Below are 23,367 nucleotides of genomic sequence, written 5' to 3'. Positions count from 1 at the left end.
TTTTGGGGAGATTTTCAAAGATTATAATTTAGCTGACAGATTGCCGTTAAATCCCCTGCTCTGTTCAGGAATGGGACATCCCTCAGTACAACATTGACTCAGAACTGGTTCCAACTCAGATTATTGAATCCTTATGTTGAAATGATAATTTCAAGTCTAAATTTAAAGGAAAAGAGGTTAAATTATATTTCACTTCAATTGACATAATTTTTACTCATGACAGATTCCACCTTCACAGGATCTTTTGCTTCCAACAAAAATGCAGACAAAACCACTTGTTAACAAAATAGAAGCAATTAGAGTTAATGAGGCAGGAAGAGGTAGAAGAATCCAGGACTAGAAGCAAATGATTCATCAACATAAGTGGATACACAAGCCCTTGTTAAATTTTCTCATGATTTATCCCATACAGAGTTATGAGAAACCAGTGAAAACACTTTTGGCAAAGCCTGAAAAATTAAGTTATTGAGAAGGTCGCTTGATCTTATGGCTGGATTATGAAAAGAATGAAATGGGAGTTTGAAGTCACATAAAGGTTAGCTGACCTGAGTTCACTGGAAAAATCAATTAACCCTGCACTGACTCATATTGGGCCATCCAGAATTAACAAAATGTCAGAGAGTCAAGAGTGCCTAAAAAGGCAGTTAACTGATTTAAAACACTGAGTTGACTAAGATCTTATCCTTGATCACATGGAGCCCTTCTGCCCTCTTAATATCACATTTTTCAGATGGCTGCTCTGATTATCCCAGATAAAACTGATTAAGCCCTCACTAATCAGAAGTCATAACACTTTCTTAGAAACACTAATGTTACCATTCTCTTCCTCTATTTTATAGTTTTTTGTTTGTTTTTGTTTTTTTCCTGAGGGCAGGAATCATGTCTTATTTTTTTAATTTTTCAAAATGCCTTTTGTATAGTGGGCACCTGAAACTGAAGCAATGGCTTCAATTTTCTGGTCATGTGCCATTATGTGGAAAGATCTTTAAGCATCTTAATGCAGAGAAAGAATTGGCAAGAATCCAGACTTCTGTTAAATTTTATTTTTAATGGACTCGCCTTCTGATTTATATTGTACTATGCCAGTTATGAAAATGCTTGATTTCCCAGGATACACAATTGTTAGAAGAAGGAAGATACACCAGAAGAATATTGAATTACTAACAAGAAGAAATCATTTTGGAATTGAAACTCTTCCCTACCTATTTTAGGTCATGTTTCCTAGGAAAAAGACTGTGGTGGAGACTGCAGTGGTGGAGACTGCATCAAGATTTCATTCATCTCAGGTACATATGTAATGGGGAGAGGAATGAAGGATTAGTTAAAGGAGAGATTGAACTCTGATACAGAAACGTCAGACTTTCTGGTTCAAGATGGCAGAGTAGAAGGATGTGTACTCATCTCCTCCTGTGAGAGCACCAAAATTGCAACTAGCTACCGAATAATTGTCGATAGGAGGACACTGAAGTGAACTGAAGTGAAGTCGCTCAGTCGATTCCAATTCTTTGCAATCCCGTGGATGGTAGCCTACCAGGCTCCTCCCTCCATGGGATTTTCCAGGCAAGAATATTGGAGTGGGTTGCCATTTCCTTCTCCAGGGGGTCTTCCTGACCCAGGGTTTGAACCGGCGTCTCCCACATTGCAGGCAGATGCTTTAACCTCTGAGCCACCAGAGAAGCCCCAGGAGGACACTAGAACCCACCAAAAAAAGAAACCCCACATCCAAAAACAAAGAAGAAGCCAGAGTGAGATGGTAGGAAGGGCACAATCACACAAAAAAAAATCAAATCCCATACCTTCTCGGTGGGTGACCCACAGACTGGAGAACAATAGTACCAGAAGTTCTCAGACTATTGTGAAGGTTCTGAACACCATATTAGGCTCCCCATCCTGGGGATTCAACAAGGGGACTGGGAATCCCCAGGGAATCTGATTATAGGCCTTCCAGAGGACTGGGGGAAACAGAGATTCCAGTCTTGGAGGGCACAACCAACATGTCGTGCACTCCAAGACCCAGAAGAGAGAAGCAGTGACCCCACAGGTGGCTGAACCAAAACTACCTGCTAGTGTTGGAGGGCCTCCTGTGGAGGCATGGGTCGGCAGGGGCTCACCCCAGGGACAGGGCACCAGAAGGTTCCCCTTAGTGTAACTGTCTTGGAGTTCACCATTCAGTTCAGTTCAGTTCAGTCACTCCACCGTGTCTGACTCTTTGCAACCCCATGAACCACAGCACGCCAGGTCTCCCTGTCCATCACCAACTCCCAGAGTCCACCCAAACTCATGTCCATTGAGTCGGTGATGCCATCCAACCATCTCATCCTCTGTCGTCCCCTTCTTCTCCTGCCCTCAATCTTTCCCAGTATCAGGATCTTTTCAAATGAGTCAGCTCTTCACATCAGGTGGCCAAAGTATTGGAGTTTCAGCTTCAACATCGATCCTTCCAATGAACATCCAGGACTGATCTCCCTTAGGATGGACTGGTTGGATCTCCTTGCAATCCAAGGGACTCTCGAGAGTCTTCTACAACACCACAGTTCAAAAGCATCAGTTCTTCAGCACGCAGCTTTCTTTATAGTCCAACTCATACATCCATCCATGCCTACTGGAAAAACCATAGCTTTGACTAGACGGACCTTTGTTGGCAAAGTAATGTCTCTGCTTTTAAATATGCTGTCTAGGTTGGTCATAACTTTCCTTCCGAGGAGTAAGCGTCTTTTAATTTCATGGCTGCAATCACCATTTGCAATGATTTTGGAGCCCAAAAAAATAAAGTCAGCCACTATTTCCACTGTTTCCCCATCTATTTGCCATGAAGTGATGGGACCAGACGCCATGATCTTAGTTTTCTGAATGTTGAGCTTTAAGCCAGCTTTTTCACTCTCCTCTTTCACTTTCATCAAGAGGCTCTTTAGTTCTTCTTCACTTTCTGCCATAAGGCTGGTGTCATCTGCATATCTGAGGTTATTGATATTTCTCCTGGCAATCTTGATTCTAGCTTGTGTTTCATCCAGCCCAGCATTTCTTATGATGTACTCTACATAGAAGTTAAATAAGCAGGGTGACAATATACAGCCTTGACGTACTCCGTTTACTATTTGGAACCAGTCTGTTGTTCCATGTCCAGTTCTAACTGTTGCTTCCTGACCTGCATACAGGTTTCTCAAGAGTCATGTCAGGCGGTCTGGTATTTCCATCTCTTTCAGAATTTTCCACAGTTTATTGTGATCCACACAGTCAAAGGCTTTGGCATAGTCAATAAAGCAGAAATAGATGTTTTTCTGGAACTCTCTTGCTTTTTCAATGATCCAGCAGATGTTGGCAATTTGATCTCTGATTCTTCTGCCTTTTCTAAAACCAGCTTGAACACCTGGAAGTTCACCATTAACCTTACTATAGCGCCCACAGACCCCGGGGCTGGGTGGCCTCAGGCCAAGCAACTTGCAGGGAGGGAGTGCAACCCCACCCATCAGCAGATAATTGGATTTAAACTTTACTGAGCAAGGCCCTGCCCCCAGAGCAATACAGAGTTTTTCCCATCACCAGTCCCTCACATCAAGAAGCTTGGACAGTAAAGAATCTGCCTGAAACGCAAGAAACCCAGGTTTGATCCCTAAGTTGGAAAGATCCTCTGGAGAAGGGAATGGCAATCCACTCTAATATTCTTGCCTGGACAATCCCAAGGACAGAGGAGCCTGGTGAGCTATGATCCATGGGATCCCAAAGAGTTGGGACATGACTGAGCAACTAACAGTACACTACAGTCAGTCAGTCAGTTCGGTCGCTCAGTCGTGTTCAGCTCTTTGCGACCCCATGAATCACAGCATGCCACACCTCCCTGTCCATCACCAACTCCTAGAGTTCACTCAAACTCACATTCATCGAGTCGGTGATGCCTTCCAGCCATCTCATCCTGTGTCGTCCCCTTTTCCTCCTGACCCCAATCCCTCCCAGCATCAGAGTCTTTTCCAATGAGTCAACTCTTCGCATGAGGTGGCCAAAGTACTGGAGTTTCAGCTTCAGCATCATTCCCTCCAAAGAAATCCCAGGGCTGATCTCCTTCAGAATGGACTGGTTGGATCTCCTTGCAGTCCAAGGGACTCTCAAGAGTCTTCTCCAACACCACAGTTCAAAAGCATCAATTCTTCGGGGCTCAGCTTTCTTCACAGTCCAACTCTCACATCCATACATGACCCCTGGAAAAACCATAGCCTTGACTAGACGGACCTTTGTTGGCAAAGTAATGTCTCTGCTTTTGAATATGCTCTCTAGGTTGGTCATAACTTTCCTTCCAGGGAGTAAGCATCTTTTAATTTTATGGCTTCAATCACCACTTGCAGTGATTTTGGAGCCCAAAAAAATACAGTCCCTCCCATTAAGAAGCTTACACAAGCACCTTAGCTTTATCCATCAGAGGGCAGACAGAAGAAGCAAAAAGAAGCACAGTCTCACACTGGCCAAAACAAAAACCATATTATAGAAAGTTAATCATGATGAAAAAGCAGAAAGTTATGTCCCAGATCAAGGGACAAGATAAAATCCCAGAAAAACACTAAATGAAGTGAAGATAGGCAAACTTCCAGAAAAAGAATTCAAAATAATGATTGTGAAGATGATCCAAGATCTCAGGAAAAGAATGGAGGCAAAGATCGAACAGATGCAAGAAATGTTTACCAAAGACCTAGAAGAACTAAAGAACAAACAGATGAACAATATACTAGAAGGAATCCATAGCAGAATAACTGAGGCAGAAGAACAGATAAATGACCTGGAGGACAGAGTGGTATAAATCACTGCCGCAGAACAGAATATAGAATGGGAAGAAATGAAGACAGCCTAAGAGACTTCTGGGGCAACATTAAATGCACCAACATTTGTATTATAGGTGTTCCAGAAGGAGAGGAGACAGAGAAAGGACCTGAGAAAATATTTGAAAACTTAATAGCTGAAAACTTCCCAAACATGGGAAAGGAAATAGTCAACCAAGTCCAGGAAGTACAGAGAGTCCCAGGAAGAATGAACCCAAAGAGAAACACATCAAGACACATAGTAATCAAACTGACAAAAATTAAGGACAAAGATAAAATATTAAAAGCAACAAGGGAAAAACAATAAATAACATACAAAGGAACGTCCATCAGGCTATCAGCTGATTTCTCAACAGAAACTCTACAAGTCAGAATGGAATGGCATGGTATATTTAAAGCAATGTAAGAGAAGAACCTACAACCAAGAATACTCTACCCATCAAGACTCTCTTTCAGATTTAATGGAGAAATTAAAAGCTTTCCGGACAAGCAAAAGTTAAAAGAACTCAGCACCACCAAACCAGCTTTACAATAAATGCCAAAGGAACTTTTCCAGGCAGGAAACACAAGAGAAGGAAAAGACCTAAAGAAAATAAACTCAATAAAGACAATTCAGAAAACATTAATAGGATTATACATGTTGATAATTACCTTAAATATAAATGGATTAAATGCACCAATCAAAAGATATAGACTGATGAAAACATGTGCATGTATACTCTTCCACTTACCACATTACTCTGCTTCAGTTCAGTTCAGTTCAGTCACTCAGTTGTGTCTGACTCTTTGTGACCCCATGGACTGCAGCACACCAGGCTTCCCTGTCCATCACCAACTCCTGGAGTTTACCCAAACTCATGTCCAATAAGTCGGTGATGCCATCCAACTATTTCATCCTCTGTCATCCCCTTCTCCTCCCACCTTCAATCTTGCCCAGCATCAGGGTCTTCTCCAATCAGTCAGTTCTTCGCATCCGGTGGCCAAAGTATTGGAGTTTCAGCTTCAACATCAGTCCTTCCAATGAATATTCAGGACTGATCTCCTTGAGGATGGACTGGTTGGATCTCCTTGCAGTCCAAGGGACTCTCAAGAGTCTTCTCCAACACCACAGTTCAAAAGCATCAGTTCTTCGGCACTCAGCTTTCTTTATAGTCCAACTCTGACATCCATACATGACTACTGGAAAAACCATAGCCTTGACTAGACAGACTTTTGTTGGCAAAGTAATGTCTCTGATTTTTAATATGCTGTCTAGGTTGGTCATAACTTTCCTTCCAAGGAGTAAGCATCTTTAATTTTATGGCTGCAGTCACCATCTGCAGTGATTTTGGAGCTTGATCCCCCCAAATTGTATGTAATTATTTTATATTGCTAAGTTAATCATGCTCCCATTAAGGGTTGCAATTGTAATTATCTTTTATTTTTTGTCTGGCTATGGATTATGAAGGGCTTCCCTGGTGGCTCAGACGGTAAAGCGTCTGCCTGCAATGTGGGAGACCCGGGTTCGATTCCTGGGTCAGGAAGATCCCCTGGAGAAGGAAATGGCAATCCACTCCAGCACTCTTGCCTGGAAAATCCCATGAATGGAGGAACCTGGTAGGCTACAGTCCATGGGGCAGCAAAGAGTCGGACACGAATGAGCGACTTCACTTCACTAATGGATTCTTAAAACTGATAAAGATCTTTTACTGTTGTGATTATGTAACTATTATTCACTTAATACCATTGCATCATGATTGGTCAACAGAAAAAATAATAGAACTATATATTACCAAACTAGGATCAAATAGAAAAACCTGTAATCACTTTTTAAAATCCAGATGCATATCAGAATTATCTTGAAATTTTTTGAAAAATACAAATGCTCAGGTATTGCTTTTTTCTCTAGAGCTCCAGATATGTTTCTAATGAGAAGTCATGTTTAAAAACAACTGAACTATATGATGATCTTTTACTTTTATCTAGTTTTTTTCACTTTTTCTGTTTCATATTCAGTGCTCCCATTTCATTTAGTTTATGTTCTCCAATTTCTCCATCTCTTTTTTTTAATATTCTTTCTCCAGTCTTTATCCAATGTAGTAGAAAAGCTTTTGTATACACCTGTATAATATTTATTTTAGAAAACATGAATTTCTGTCAAAAAAAATTATGACTTTTTGATTCCATTTGTTTGACTTAGTATGAACAGAATGCTAGCTTTCTAATTTAAATGTAGATATGCAACAAGCAACAAAGGTTTACTGCATAGCATAGAGAACTGTAGTCACTATCTTGTAATAACCGATGATGGAAAATAATTTGAAAATATATATATGTATTTGTATAACTGAATCACCTTGCTGTGCACCTGAAACATTGTAAGTCAACTATACTTCAATTATATATATATGGACTTCCCTGGTGGCTCAGACGGTAAAGCATCTGTCTACAATGTGGGAGACCTGGGTTCGATCCCTGGGTTGGGAAGATCCCTTGGAGAAGGAAATGCCAATCCACTCCAGTACTATTGCCTGGAAAATCCCATGGACAGAGGAGCCTGGTAGGCTACAGTCCATGGGGTCATAAAGAGTCGGGCACAACTGAGCGACTTCACATTCATTCATTAATTCATATATATATATATATATTTTTTTTTTTTTTTTTAAAAGGAAGAAACATCAGAGTTCTTGCCAAATACCATGGGGACCTAAGGTGCAATAATAAACCATCAGAGTTGTTACAAATGAAAGCAAGGGCACCTAGAACATTTTGCATACCACTTGGTCATTGGATGCAGGCTGCTTCCAAACAGTAAGTATAGACTTGGGCAAAGAAGCTCCCTGAGACTGAAAGCAATCCCCAATAAGGACTTGTGTGAAAGCTGTCTGCAGCCAATACTCAGGGAACTGAGAAAAGGAGTGCCTCAGTCTTGAAGTGGGAAATCTAGATGTTGCACCACAGTATCCCCCCTACACAAGCTAATCTACAAAGCAATCCACATAGATGGGCAATGAAGTGAATGTATATATAAATAAATCAACACTACTATTTAACCAAGAAAGTCAAGTCACAAAATCATGGACGTTTTAAAATATTATTTTGGAAGATTTTTGAGAAAATGTGGCATCAAACATAAATTTCTATCATTTCTTCTCCCAAAATCTAGTTATAAGGGAAATATCAACCTCTCATGGTGATTTAGTTTAATGAAATTAAGGGGGAAAATGCTTGGATCCATTGTTTTTCCAAAGAGATTGATAAAAACAGCTATACTCTTTATTCAGATTTATGACATATTGCTAACACAGCCGCTGCTGCTGCTGCTAAGTCGCTTCAGTTGTGTCCAACTTTGTGCGACCCATAGACAGCAGCCCACCAGGCTCCCCTGTCCCTGGGATTCTCAAGGTAAGAACACTGGAATGAGTTGCCATTTCCTTCTCCAATGCAAGAAAGTCAAGAGTGAAAGTGAAGTTGCTCGGTTGTGTCCGACTCAGCGACCCCATGGACTGCAGCCTACCAGGCTCCTGCATCCATGGGATTTTCCAGGCAAGAGTACTGGAGTGGGGTGCAATACTAGAATGAGGTAAAACAGGGCTTTAGTTAGGAATATAGGTCCTAGCCAACCTAGAAGTAATGGACAAATTCTTATAAAGGTATAATCTCCCAGGATTGAACTAGGAAGAAATAGAAAATATGAACAGATCAATTACCAGTAATGAAATTGAATCTGTAATTTTAAAACATCCAACAAACAGAAATCCAGGACCAGATGTCTTCACAAGTGAATTTTACCAAACACCTACTCTTCTCAAACTATCCCAAAAAAACCTTATAAGAAGGAACACTTTCAAACTCATTCTGAGGCCAGCATCACTGTGATACCAAAACTAAACAAAGATCTCACACAAAAAAAGAAAATTACAGGCCAATATCACTGATGAACATAGAGGCAAAAACTCTCAATAAAATACTAGCAAATCGAACCAAATAATACATTAAAAGAATCATACACCATGAGCAAGTGAGATTTATTCCAGAGAGGCAAGGATTTTTCAATATCCACAAATCTGATCAATGTGATACATTACATTAAAAAATTGATGAATAAAAAGCATATGATTACCTCAATAGATTCGGGACAGGTTTTTACAAAATTCAACATCCATATATGATCAAAAAAAAAAAAAAAACTCTTCAGAAAGCAGGCAGACAGGGAACATATCTCAACATAATAAAGGCCATTAGCACAGCTAACATCATATTTAATGGCAAAAAGCTGAAAGCATTTCCTCTAAGATCAGAAACAAGAGAAAGATGCTACTCTCACCATTTTTATTCAACACACTTTTGGACATCCTAGCCTTAGCAATCAGAAGAAATTAAAAGGAAGCCAAATTGAAAAGGAAGAACTAAATCTGTCACTGTTTATGACATGATACTGTACACAGAAAATCCTAAAGTTGCCACCAGAAAACTACTAGCACCCATCAATGAATTTGGTAAAATTGCAGGATACAAAAATAATATACAGAAATCTGTTGCATTTTTGTAAACTATGAACTATCAGAAAGATAAATTAAGGAAATAATACCATTTATCATTGCATGAAAAAGAATAAAATTACCTAGGAATAAATCTACCTAAGGAGTCAAAAGGCCTATATTCCAAAAACGATAAGACACTGATTCAAGCAATCGAAGATGACACAAAACAGACGAGAAGATGTACTATGTTCTTGGATTGGAAGACTCAATATTGTGAAAATGACTATATTACCCAAGGCAATCTATGGATTCAGTGCAGTTCCTATCAAAATATCAATGGTATTTTTCACTGAAACAGAACAAATAATTTTAAAATCTGTATGGAAAAACACAAAAGACCCTGCATAGCCAAAACAATCTTGAAAAAGAAGAATAGAGCTGAAGGAACCACGCTTCCTGACTTCAAGCTATACTACAGAACTAAGGTAATCAGTATGGGACGGGCATAAAACAGACACATGGAGCAATGGAATGGAATAGAGAGCCCAGAAATAAATCCATGCATTTATGACCAATTAATCTATGACAAAGGAGGCAAGAATATTCCACTGAGAAAAGACAGTCTCTTTAATAAGTGATTCTGGGAAAACTGGACAGCTGTAAAAGAATGAAATTAAAACATTCTCTGACACCATATACAAAAATAATGAAAATGGATTAAAGACCTAAATGTATGACCTGAAACCATAAAACTCCCAGAGGAAAGCATAGACAGGACATTCTTTGATAAAAATCATGGTAATATTTTTGGATCTGTCTTCTAAAGTGAAGGAAAGAATAGCAAAAATAAACAAATGAAACCTAATTAAACTTAAAAGGTTTGGCACAGCAAAGAAAACCATTGACAAAATGAAAAGATAACCTACTGAATGATAGAAAATATTTACAAATGATACCGACAAAGGATTAACATACAAAATATATAAACAGCTCATACAACTTAACATCAAAAAACAAACAACCAGATTAGAAAATAGGCAGATTTTTTAATTGAACAGACATTTTTCCAGAGATGAAATGCAGAGGCCAACAGGCACATGAAAAAATTCTCAATATTGCTAATAATCAGGGAAATGCAAATTAAAACCACAATGAGATATCACCACACACCTCTCAGAATAGCTATCATCAAAAATTCTACAAATTACAAATGTTGGTGAAGATGTGAGAAAAGGGAACCTTAAAATACTGTTAGTGGGAGTGTAAATTAGTGGGAGTGTAAGCTGCTGTGGAAAAGTATGGAGGCTTTTTTTTTTTAGTTTATTTATTTTAATTGGAGGCTAATTACTTTACAATATTGTAGTAGCTTTCACCATACATCGACACGAATCAGCCATGGGTGTGCACGTGTCCCCCATCCTGAACCCCACTCCCACTTCCCTCCCACCCCATCCCTCAGGGTCATCCCAGTGCACCAGCCCTGAGTGCCCTGTGTCATGCATCATACCTGGACTGGCGATCTATTTCATTTATAGTAATATCCAAGTTTCAATGCTATTCTTTCAAATCATCCCACCCTCATCTTCTCCCAGAGTCCAAAAGTCTGTTCTTTATCTTTGTCTCTTTTGCTTTCTCATATATAAGGTCATCATTACCATCTTTCTAAATTCCATATATATGTGTTAATATACTGTATTGGTGTTTTTCTTTCTGACTTACTTCACTCTGTATAATAGGCTCCAGTTTCATCCACCTCATTAGAACTGATTCAAATGTATTCTTTTTAATGGCTGAGTAATACTCCATTGTGTATATGTACCACATCTTTCTTATCCATTCATCTGCTGAGGGACATCTAGGTTGCTTCCATGTCCTGGCTATTATAAACAGTGCTGCGATGAACATTCGGGTACACGTGTCTCTCAATTCTGGTTTCCTTGGTGTGTATGCCCAGCAGTGGGATTGCTGGGTCGTATGGCAGGTCTATTTCCAGTTTTTTAAGGAATCTCCACACTGTTCTCCATAATGGTTGTACTAGTTTGCATTCCCACTAACAGTGTAAGAGGGTTCCTTTTTCTCCACACCCTCAGCATGGAGGCTTTTTTAAAAAAACTAAAAATAAAACTACCATATGACTCAGTAGTTCCATTTCTGGGTAAAAAAAAAAAAAAGACTAATTTGAAAAGATACATGCAGCCCAATGTTCGTAGTAGCATTGTTTACAAGTTCACAACTTTTAAAGTTATACTTCATTTATAGTTATTATAAATACTGCTATATTCCCCATATTGTACAATATATATTTGTAGCTTATTTTATACATAATAACTGGTACCCCTTATTCCCTACCCTTGTATTGCCCCTCCCCACTTCTCTCTCCCTACTGGTGATCACTAGTTTGTCCTCTATATCTGTGAGTCTGCTTCTTTTCTGTCATATTCACTATTTTGAAAATAACTATGAGTTCATTGTATTTTTAGGTTCAACATATGAGTGACTTTGAACAGTTTTTGTCTCTTTGTCTGACTTATTTCACTTAGCTTCCCCCACCAAATTAGCCCATATAGTCTATAATAGACTATAGACATCAACATAAGTGATCACTAATTAGGAGAGACAAATCATTCCACAGCGTACACATATATCAAACCATGATGTACACTTTAAGTGTCTTACAATTTTATTTGTTAATTATATCTCAGTAAAGCTGAAAAATTGAAGGGGATATAAAGTCTTTCTCAGACAAACAAAAATTGAGAGTGTTCATGACCACCCAGCCTCTCTTATTACAGAAGAAATGTTTGCGTTCTTCAAATTGAAACACACCAAACAGCAACACGAAAACATAAATCTCACTGACAAAAGTAAAGATATGACAAATACAGAATAATTTGACATTGTAATATTAGTTGTAATTATGGTGCCTAAAATAGTTTCTACCATAATAGTAAAAAGATAAAATTTATTAATGGACTATTTAGTCAGTAAGTTGTATCTGACTCTTCTGTGATCCCATGAACTGTAGCCAGCCAGTCTCCTCTGCCCATGGGATTTCCCAGGAAGGGATACTGGAATGGATTGCCATTTCACAGAATAATTTAACATTGTAATGCTAACTGTAATGGTGGTGTCTAAATTAATTTTAACCCTAATATAACAGTAAAAGATAAAATTTTTTAATGGACACACAATACAAAAAGAAGCAAACTCTGACTATAAGAACACAAAATGTGTGGGAGAAGAGAGTGAAAATACAGTTTTTATTTGTGATTAAGCTATCAACATGTAAGAGATGCTTATAATTGCAATAAATTTATATTAGCCTCAAGGTAACCATAAAGAAAAAACCCTATAATAGATAAAGAAAAGAGAAAAGAGTCAAAAGAATCACTACAAAAATCATCAAATAACAAAAGAAGACAACAAGTGGAAAAGAAAAAGCAAAAACAACTGCAAAACTGACATAACAATTAATAAAATGGAAATAATAAGTCTTTACCCATCAATAATTACTTTAAATGTAAATGGATGTAGTTCCCCAATCAAAAGGCATAAAGTGCCTGAATGGATTAAAAACAAAGTCTAGTGACATACTGTCTATAAGAGATTCACTTGAGGCTTAATACAGTCTATTTCAGACACATATCTTAAAGTGAGGGGATGAAGAAAGATATTTATGCAAATAGTAATAAAAAGAAAGCAGAAGTGGCTATTATATCAGAGAAAATAAAATTCAAAAACTGTCTCTAGAGACAAAGGTCATTATATAATGATAACGTCTCAATTCAATAGGAAGATATAGCTATTATAAATACGTAAGCATGCAACTTTGGAGCAGTTAAATACATAAAGCAAATACTGAAAAATCTAAAAGGATAAATTAACAGCAATACAGAAATAGTATAGGATTTAAACAACTCACTTAAAATAATGGATAAAACACACAGACAGAAGATCAATAAAGAAATAACTAACTTGAACAACATTGTAGACCAAATGAACCTGACAGACATATAAGGAGCTTTCCAACACAACAGAAGACTACATATTCTTCTCAAACAAACACAGAACATTAGTCAGAATAAATAACATTAGATCAAAAGGCAAGTTTTAACAAATGTAAGATCAAAATCATTTCAAGTACCTTTACTGACCATAAGAGGATGAAATTATAAATCAATACCATATAGACAAAAAAAATTTTACAAATGTGTGAAAACTAAACAACACACTATAGAACTACAAGTGGGTCAAAGAATAAAAGCAAAAGAGAATTTTAGAAGTATCTTGAGACAATGAAAATGAAAACATATCAAAGCTTTTGTGATATTGCAACAGCAATAATAAAAGGGAAGAAACTGGTAAAGATTATAGCAGAATTAAACCAGATAAATAATAGAAAACCAACAGAAACAAATCAACAAAACTGAAAGCTGACATTTTGAAAAGATACACAAATCAGCAAACCCTTAGTTATACTAAGAAAAAAGAGAAAAGACTCAACTAAATAAAATCAGAAATGAAAGAGGAGGCATTACAATAGATGCCTTAGAAATGAAAAGGATAATAAGGAACTAATATGAACAATTATACACTAATAAAGAGGGTAACCTAAAAGAAATGGACAAGTTCCTAGAAATATACAACCTACCAAAACTGAATCAAGAAGAAATAGAAAGCTTGAACAGACCAATAGCAAATAAGGAGGCTGAATCAGTAATCAAAAATCTTCCAACAAAGAAAAGCCCAGGACCTGATGGTTTTATAGGTGAGTCCTGCCAAGCATTCAAAGAATTAATACTGAATGTTTTAAAACTCTTCCAAAAAATACAAAAAAAATTGCCAAGCTCATTTTATGAGGCCAGCATCACTCTGATTCCAAAACCAAAGATACCATAAGAAAATTATGAGGCAATACCCCTGACAAACATATAAGCAAAAAACCCTCATAAGATACTAGCAAACTGAATTAAACAGCACATTAAAAGTGTCATAAACTATGATTAACTGGGACATAAAACTAGGAAGCAAGGATGGTTTGACATTTGCAAATCAACTGTCCATTGATGGATGAATAATACCACATTAACAAAGTGAAAGAAAAAAAGCACATGATCATTTCTCAGAAAAAGCATTTAACTATAAACTAAACACACTTTCATGATTAAAACTCTCAGCAAAATAGTTATAAAAGGAATTTGCTGTGCTGTACTTAATTGCTCAGTCATGTCCGACTTTTTGTGAACCCATGGACTGTAGCCCACCAGGCTCCTCTGTCCCTGGGGACTTTCCAGGCAAGAATACTGGAGTGGGTTGCCATGCCCACCTCCTGGGGCTCTTCCCAACCCAGGGATCAAACCCAGGTTTCCTGCAGTGTAGGCGAATTCTTTACCATCTGAGTCAGCAGGGAAGCCCAAGAACACTGGATTGCCTATCCCTTATCCAAGGGAACTTCCCAACCCAGGAATTGCAGGCAGATTCTTTACCAGCTGAGCCATCAGGGAAGCCCATAAAAGGAACTTACCTCAGCATAATAGAGGCCACACATGAAAACCCACACTAACACCATAATCAATATGAAGGTCTAGTTAGGCAAGGATGCCCATTCTCACCGCTTCTCAACATATTAACTGGAAGTCCTGGCCAAAGCAATTAAATAAGAAAAAGAAGGCATCAAAATCAGAAAGGAAGAAGTAAAAATATCTGTACTTACAGATGACATAATCACATGTAGAAAACTAAAATTTCAGTATAAAAAGGATAGTTGTGGTTGTTTAGTCACTAAGTCGTGTCTGACTCTTCGAGACCCCATGGACTATAGCCTGCCAGGCTCCTCTGTCCATGGGATTCTCTAGGCAAGAATACTGGAGTGGGTTGCCATTTCCTTCTCCAGGGGATCTTCCCAACCCAGAAATCAAACCCAAGTCTCCTGCATTGGAGGCAGATTCTTTACCAACTGAGCTGAGGGAAGCCCAATAAAGAGGACAGAACTAATAAACTGAGTAAAACTGTGGGATATAAAATCAACATACAAAAACCAGTCACATTTCCATACACAAACAATGAACAATCCAAAAAGAAAATTGATAAAAGAATCCCATTAATAACAGTAATAAAAATAACAAAATACTTAGGATTAGACTTAATTGAAGAAGTGAAAGATTTGTACACTCAAAATCATAAGATATTGATGAAGGAAATTTTAAAAGACATATATAAATGAAGACATTGCATGCACACAAATTTGAATAGTTAACATTGTTAAAATATTCATACTAACCACTACAGATTTAATGCCATCCCTATCAAAATATCAACATCATTCTTTACAGAAATATAAAAATAATTATAAAATTCATATGGAACCACAAAGGACTTCAAGCAGCCAAAGCCAACTTGAGCAAGAAGAACAAAGCTGTAGATATACACTTTCTGATTTCCAAATATACTACAAAGCTACAGTAATCAAAACAGTATGGTATGGTCATAAAAACAGATATATAGACCAAAAGAGCAGAATAGAGAGCTGGAAATAAAGCCACTTTTGTAGAGTCAATAAATCTTCAACAAGGGTGTCAAGAATATACAATGGGGAAATGTTAGTCATTTCAAAAATGGTGCTGGGAAAACTGAATATCCACATGTAGAACAATGAAACTGGACCCCTATTTCACTCCAAACTTAAAATGGGTCAAAAACTTAAGCATAACACCTGAAACCATAAAACTGTTAGAAGAAGAAAAGCTTCTTGACATTGTACCTGGGCAATGATATTTAGGATATGACACAAAAATTACAGGTAACAAAACCAAAAAAGACATGCATCAAAACTGAAAGGCTTCTAAACACCAGAGGAAACCATCAACAAAATGAAAACACAACTTATTTGATGGGAGAAAATATTTACAATAAGGGGTTAATATCCAAACATAGGAGGAATTCATACAACTCAATAGCAAAAAAAAAAAAAAAAATTAATGGGTAAAGAACCTGAAAAGACATTTCCCAAAAGAAGACATACCAATGGCCAAGAGGTACATGAAAAAGTGCTCTGTATCTCTAATCATCAGAGAAATACAAATCAAAACCACAACATTTTTATTTATTTACAATGAAAACAAGTGAGAGTTTTCACACTTGTTAGAATGGTTATTAATCAAGAGATAAGAGATAACAAATGTTGGCAAGAATATACAGAAAGGAGACTACACCTTGTACACTACTGAGGAGAATGTAAATTGGTATAGCCATTTTGGAAAATAGTACGGATATTTCCCAAAAAATTAAAAATAGAACTACCCTATGATCTAGCAATCCTACTTTTGTGTATATAAACAAAGGAAATGAAATCAGTATCTCAAATTAATATACGTTCTCCCATGTTCATTGTAGCATTATTCACAATAGCCAAGATATGGAAAGAACGTAAATGTCCATTTGTGAGTGAATGAATAAAGCAAGTGGAAAAGAAAAGTGGAGTTTCAGCCTTAAAGGGGAAGGAAATCCTGACATTTAAACAAGATGCATGAACCTGGAGAACATTATGCCAGGTGATGTAAACCGGACAAAGAAAGATAAATATTGCATTACCTCATATGTGTGTGAAATCTAAAACTGTCACATTCATAGATGAAGAGAGTAGAATGATGGTTGTCAGGGCTCAGGAGAGGGGGAAAAGAGGAGATGCTGGTTAAAGGGTACAAGGTTTCAGTTATGCAAGATGAAGTTCTAAAAGCCTAATGTATAGCAAGGTGAACATGGTTACCGGTACCACACTGTATACTTGAAGTTTGCTAAGAAGGGTAGATCTTAAGTATTCCCTCCATAAAAAGGAAGGGAAGGATGGAGATAGGAAGATAGAGAGGGAGGAAGCAGGGAAGAAAGGAAAGGAATGGTAACTAAAAGAAGTGATGGATATGTTAATTTACTTGATTGCAGCAGTTATTTAAAAATGTATACCTATATCAAAACATTAAGTCATATACCTTAAATATACACAATTTTTGTCAATTATGCCTCAATAAAGATGAAGGTGAAAAGATCATGGTGCTATTACATTGAATTACATGTAGAATATAGTTTAGCAAAATGCATCCTATATTCATATATTTAAGGAATCAGTAAATGCCAAATAGTATATTTGAAGATACTATAAACTTGAAGAACTATGTTCAATCTTCAGTGAAATATGTTCTATGGAAAAGATCCAGGAAAACCACCTTTTGAAAGGTTATAAAATATCCCAAAGCCTCCTGATACAGTTAAACTTTGGTCTGCCTCGACTGTCCTAGTGCAACACATTCTTGCATTACAGCTACGTACCTTTTAGCTCACAGTTCATCTAAAACAGCTTCTAAAACTATTCACCTTATCACATATTTTACTTTTAATTATAGGTTTTAAAATTGTATTTCTAACCATGAGAAAAAAGAAATGGATATATTTCATGAAATACAATAAATGAGGTCTGACTAATTAGAATAAATATTTCATAATGTGATTAGGTTTTAACTCATTAAATGAAGTACAACTGGTTTGTAAACACATCTCTAAACAGCCATTTCTTTTTTTTTTTCTAATTTTATTTTATTTTTAAACTTTACATAATTGTATTAGTTTTGCCAACAGCCATTTCTTATGCAATAATTAAAGTTAATTTTTGGCTCTATAAGACTGAGTAGGAAATTTAGTATAACACATTTAATAGTTTATTATACTTTTCAAATAAATTTCTCTGTACTCATATACCTCCTGGTGGGCTTTATCTTCGAACTATTGTTTGGTGGGAGAAACTATTCTGGAATCTTGGTGGCCTTTAAAAAAATATCAAAAGGAACATGACTGAAATTAAGCTGTCCTGAAACTGACTCTCCCATTTCTCAAGATTTTCCCATACATCTTGATTTTCTGTGTTTAACTCAGCCTATCACTGAGAGTCTTCCTCTTTCAGTGAACTTCTTTCAATTTGGGGGAAATGAAAAGATGATAATTTCCCATATGGTCAATGACCAGAAAGCACTATCTGTGTGTTTAAAGCCTATTTGAACAGGACAAAAAGAAAAATAATTTTTAAAAAACGGAGGGGATGGAGACTTTTTTTAAAGTGCTATAGCTGCTCCTTAAGATCACTAATTTCTTGGGTTGTAGAGGAAATTTTGAGAGACTACGAAACTTAATTGATTGTTATCAAAAGATTATACAGATAACTTTGAAACTGTTAGGTAACATTCACACCCACCAATTCTCCTAAACCAATATCCTGGAAAGAGCTGAAATTTACCTTTAAGTTATCATGAAGTAAAGGTCACAGAATTCTTGAGAAGCATTCTGAAAACAATTAATTCACTATTTTATTTTCAGGTGCCAAGAAAATGTGAAACTATGAGAAGCATTTTTAACATGTCTTTTAAATACATTATCAATGCATTATTACAAAGAAATGAAAACAAATGATATATAGTACAGCAAGTAAATAGGAAATAAAAGAATTTCTTCTGATGCACTCTTCCTGCTGAGGTAAATATTAAGGGTATTTTTTTCCACAGCCAGGTTGCAAAGTGCTGGTATAGCAGAAACTGTTTTGCTTAAAAAAAAAAAAAGCTCAACACAGTATTTACCATAAAAGGTTAACTGTGATGTGTTGGAATTTTTTTGTCCAATTAGATGAAATTATTAAAATACTATGGACTTTATGAGTAATTTAATTGTTTAGAGCTTAACATTACTAATGGAGGGACATTCTAAATGATAGAATCATAAAGTAGTAGGCTTCAAAAGGACCTTTGATATCATGTAATATGAGCCTTCAATTGACATGTCACAATGCTTAGAATAAGAAAAGTTAAACAATTTGTCCAAGCTGAGTGGCAATGCTTGAAATACAACTTATGATCATTCTGAGTGTCATTTTTTTCAACCTTAAATAAATATAATTCATTTATATGTTACATGGCCTATTTAGGTCACTGGTTGGTTGTAAAGTTTAAAGTGAAGTAATATAGGGAATTCCTTGGTGGTCCAGTGGTTAGGACTCTGCACTTTCACTGCTGAGATTCCAGGTTTGATCCCTAGTCCAGGACCCAGGACCCCACAAGCTGTGCAGTACAGCCAAGAAACAAATGAAGTAATATAGACGAATGCACTGTTTTAAAGTTATCTAAACACTGCAATGAAATGTAAGGCAGTATTATTGGAGAAGTAGCATGGTATCCTATAAGAACAACCTGAAGTCAAGACCCAGTTTAACCATTTATGGGCTTCCTAGGTGGCGCTAGTGGTTAAAAAAAAAAAAAAACTTCCCTGCCAAAGCAGGAGATGGAGAAATGTAGGTTAGATCCCTGGGTCAGGACAATCCCCTGGAAGAGAGCATGGCAACCCACTCCAGTATTCTTGCCTGGAGAATCCCATGGACAGAGGAGCCTGGTGGGTACAGTCCATGGGGTCGCAAAGAGTTGGACACGACTGAAGCAACTGAGTACATATGCCATTTACAGGATCCACTTCATCTCTGAGCCTGAACTTCTTTATCTTCAAAAAAGAGGAAATAATGATCTACTCTGCCAACCTTATATAGTTGCAAGGATTAAATGAGGTCAATAACATATGGTAAACATCACACTAAACTATAAAATGCTGTAACAGCAAAACCCAAATATAGCTAATATAGTTCAGTGTGGCCCAGTAGTATGTAGAATATTATGAAGACACAGCAGTCCAGCAAAAAGTACACACGTGCATGTTCACACACACACACATACACGTGCACATACACTTGTCATTGCCTGGTTGTTTTTTATTCTAATTTAGCCATCTTATTGGATAATAAGTGGTGTCTCATTGTGGTTTTGATTTTCATTTCCCTAACCACCTCATGCGAAGAGTTGACTCATTGGAAAAGACTCTGATGCTGGGAGGGATTGGGGGCAGGAGGAGAAGGGGATGACAGAGGATGAGATGGCTGGATGGCATCACCGACTCGATGGACGTGAGTCTGAGTGAACTCCAGGAGTTGGTGATGGACAGGGAGGCCTGGCGTGCTGCAATTCATGGGGTCGCAAAGAGTCAGACATGACTGAGCGACTGAACTGAACTGAAATGAATGACTAATGATGTTGAGCATCTTTTCATGTGCTTATTGACCATTTATATGTCGTTTGGTGAAATGTTTATCCAATTCCTTTTCTCATTTATAAGTGGATAATTTGTCTTTTTGTTAGAAGTAACTCTAACTTTATATACTCTTCAGTAACTCTTTATATACTGAACACAAATTCTTTAGGAGAGAAATGATTTGCTATGTTAACCATCCTAGATCTTGGCTGTACATAAGAAACAGATCAGAACTGTAAACTATGCAAACTCATTGATGTCTATGCTCTCCCACCATCTCACCCTTCCACTCCCATCCTACTCCACCTTTAGTTTTTGCCAAAGTTCCTGTTGGAAGAGTCCAACATTATCACAGGTGAACCAAAAGGAAAAAGGCTACAACTCTGCCAAGATACGCTGGGAAATCAGTATGTTCCCAATGATCAGATGTATTTGTGGTACATCTTCAACTAAAAAGTTCAGAAGGGCCAGTATAGAAAATATGGACCCAGAAGGGGCAGAATTGGGTAACAGCGTAACTATTTTTCTCTTCTTCTATAGGCAACAAAACTGCAAAAATAAATGACAACTAAAAGCCTTAGAGAAGAATCAGAAAAGCATAAAAAGTAAATATAAGAACTCAAAAATATATAGTGGTCTCTGCTCATTTTTCAAAGGAGCCAGTCATTCTGCGTAACTCAGGATATCACTGGGTGCTACCAGCCACTACCTCTTTTCCAAAGTCGCTGCAGGTTAGCACTGCATCTACCTAAAGAGAGATTGGAGTCATCTTAGAATTCTGACCACAAGAAAATGGAATTAGATTAAACTGGAAAGTTTTCGTCCCAACTCCCCTATTGTAGAAAAGAGTCTTTGATTGGTCCAGGCTAGTCAAGTTACCACCTCTGCTCCAATCAACAAGTATGGCTCCTCCAGTAAGGAAAGCTGAAAACATGTCTTAGATGAGATCACGCTTATGGCAGTTTCACTACCTAATGAGAAGAACAGTGGTAGTGTATCAGGTTACATAATCTCTCGGCAAGTCCAGTCTTTACAGTTCATATATTTTTTAATGCATTTGTCCTGTTTAGAGTCGGTGGGGCTTTTCTAACTTCTGCATACACACACTTACACACACACTTCCCATAGACCAGTTAAATTACCACTACAATTATGACATTTAAATACCTTTTTATAAATATATATCCATGTTTATGTCTTTTTCCAAACAGTGAATTCTCCCATAACACAAAATAACCCCAAATTCTGAGGGGGGTTTTTTGTGTTGTAAAGTTATACTTAACTTTTTCAACTGAATAGTTTCAAATTACATTTTCAACTGGGAGCATGGATCAGCGGTTAAAAACAGGAAGTTTGATGAGCAAATTTGAAACCAGTGAAAATTCAAAAGATAATGAGGGAAATTCAGAGAAACCTGAAATTGTCCACAGATGTGAAGTGACAGTTATGGAGCCAATCCTAAGATTTCCCACATGAACCTGGTGGTGAAAGCATGATTGCAATATCCTGTCAAACGAGTAGTAAATCAGCAGAAAGCAATCACAGGCTGTTTTCACATGTGAATTTAAAGGGTCTTCCTTAGTATTTTGGAAATTTAATGAAGTTTTGCTTATCTTTATTCAAGAAATCCTGGAATAATCACTGCCTGAGACCATCATGTTAGCAGAATTCTTTAAGAACCAATCTTGCAAATTTTAAGGACAAGCACCAGAATTCAATGAAAAAAGTACAATCAAAAAGGCTAACTTGAAGTTTCCCTCAAAGGCAGTTTTAGAACATCCTGAGAAAGGGAAGCCTTCATACTAGTAGAAACTGGAGAGGAAGAGAGGAAGGCAAGTGAAAAATCATCATGTCAAATAACTCATTTCTATGGAGAAGGAAATGGAAATCCACTCCAGTGTTCTTGCCTGGAGAATCCCAGGGACGGGGGAGCCTGGTGGGCTGCCGTCTATGGGGTCGCACAGAGTCAGATACGACTGAAGCGACTTAGCAGCAGCATGGCTCAAAAAGCATAAATGACTGTTTTGGGAAACTGAAGTCAATCTTTTTTTTTAACCTTGCATTAGAATTAAAAACCCCAATATTAATAATATGGTCCTTTCCTTCATCTTTGCTTGCTATATTTATAATGGTGTATTTGATGGTAAAATGATGAATAAATAAATTTTCACTAAGTTACTGGCATATCTAAGACTGGCGAATCTAAGACCCGCAAATGAAGGGATGACGATCATGGCCTGAGACTCGCAAACTCTGAATGCTCAAGCAAGCTCTGCTGCAAAATTCACCAAAAACACACTTCCTCAGAGACTTGTGCTGATTTTCCAAATGTATCCAAGGGGATAATTAACATTCTAAATTAGGCTTAAAAATAGGTTTTAAATATTCTTTGTATTTGAAAAATTCACGATGAAATGGAAGTTTATCAACCACACAGACATAAACTCTCTTAGCTAGAAGAAATGCCTCGCCGGGGAAAAACTAATTCTCATCTTAACTTTTAAAATCGTCCTAAATTTGGCTCCCCAAAGACCTTCTTGAAATTCATCAAGTTCTCACCTATGATTTAAGCTTGTAAAACAAGAGAACATATGGCTTTTATCATATCTTAGCCAAGACAATCCTACTTGTCCTGATGTTACTGACTGATGTGGCAAACCCCAACATTTTCTGAGCTGCTTACCCTACTCTGGGCTTCCCTGGTGGCTCAGAGGTTAAAGCATCTGCCTGGAATTCGGGAGACTCAGGTTCGATCCTGGGTCGGGAAGATCCCCTGGAGAAGGCAATGGCAACCCACTCCAGTACTCTTGCCTGGAGAATCCCATGGAGGGAGGAGCCTGGTAGGCTACAGTCCATGGGGTCACAAAGAGTTGGACACGACTGAGAGACTTCACTCACTCACTTTACCTTATTCTTGGATCAGATCCCAGAGTTCTGTCACCCTAAGATGACTGAGAAGTTCTGTCACAAACTGTGGTACATCAATTAAC

The 23,367-nt window shown here is 37.3% G+C and overlaps 1 long non-coding RNA gene across 1 annotated transcript in view; it reads right to left on the bottom strand.

The window, feature by feature from the left end:
- Nucleotides 1-23,367, bottom strand: part of LOC133227860 (uncharacterized) — an 88,057-nt gene that overhangs the window by 41,975 nt on the left and 22,715 nt on the right. The window lies entirely within an intron of this gene.

This window comes from Bos javanicus, chromosome 1 (assembly GCF_032452875.1).
Source record: "Bos javanicus breed banteng chromosome 1, ARS-OSU_banteng_1.0, whole genome shotgun sequence".
NCBI classification, from domain to species: domain Eukaryota; kingdom Metazoa; phylum Chordata; class Mammalia; order Artiodactyla; family Bovidae; genus Bos; species Bos javanicus.
This window is presented reverse-complemented; position numbering and strand designations above follow the sequence as displayed.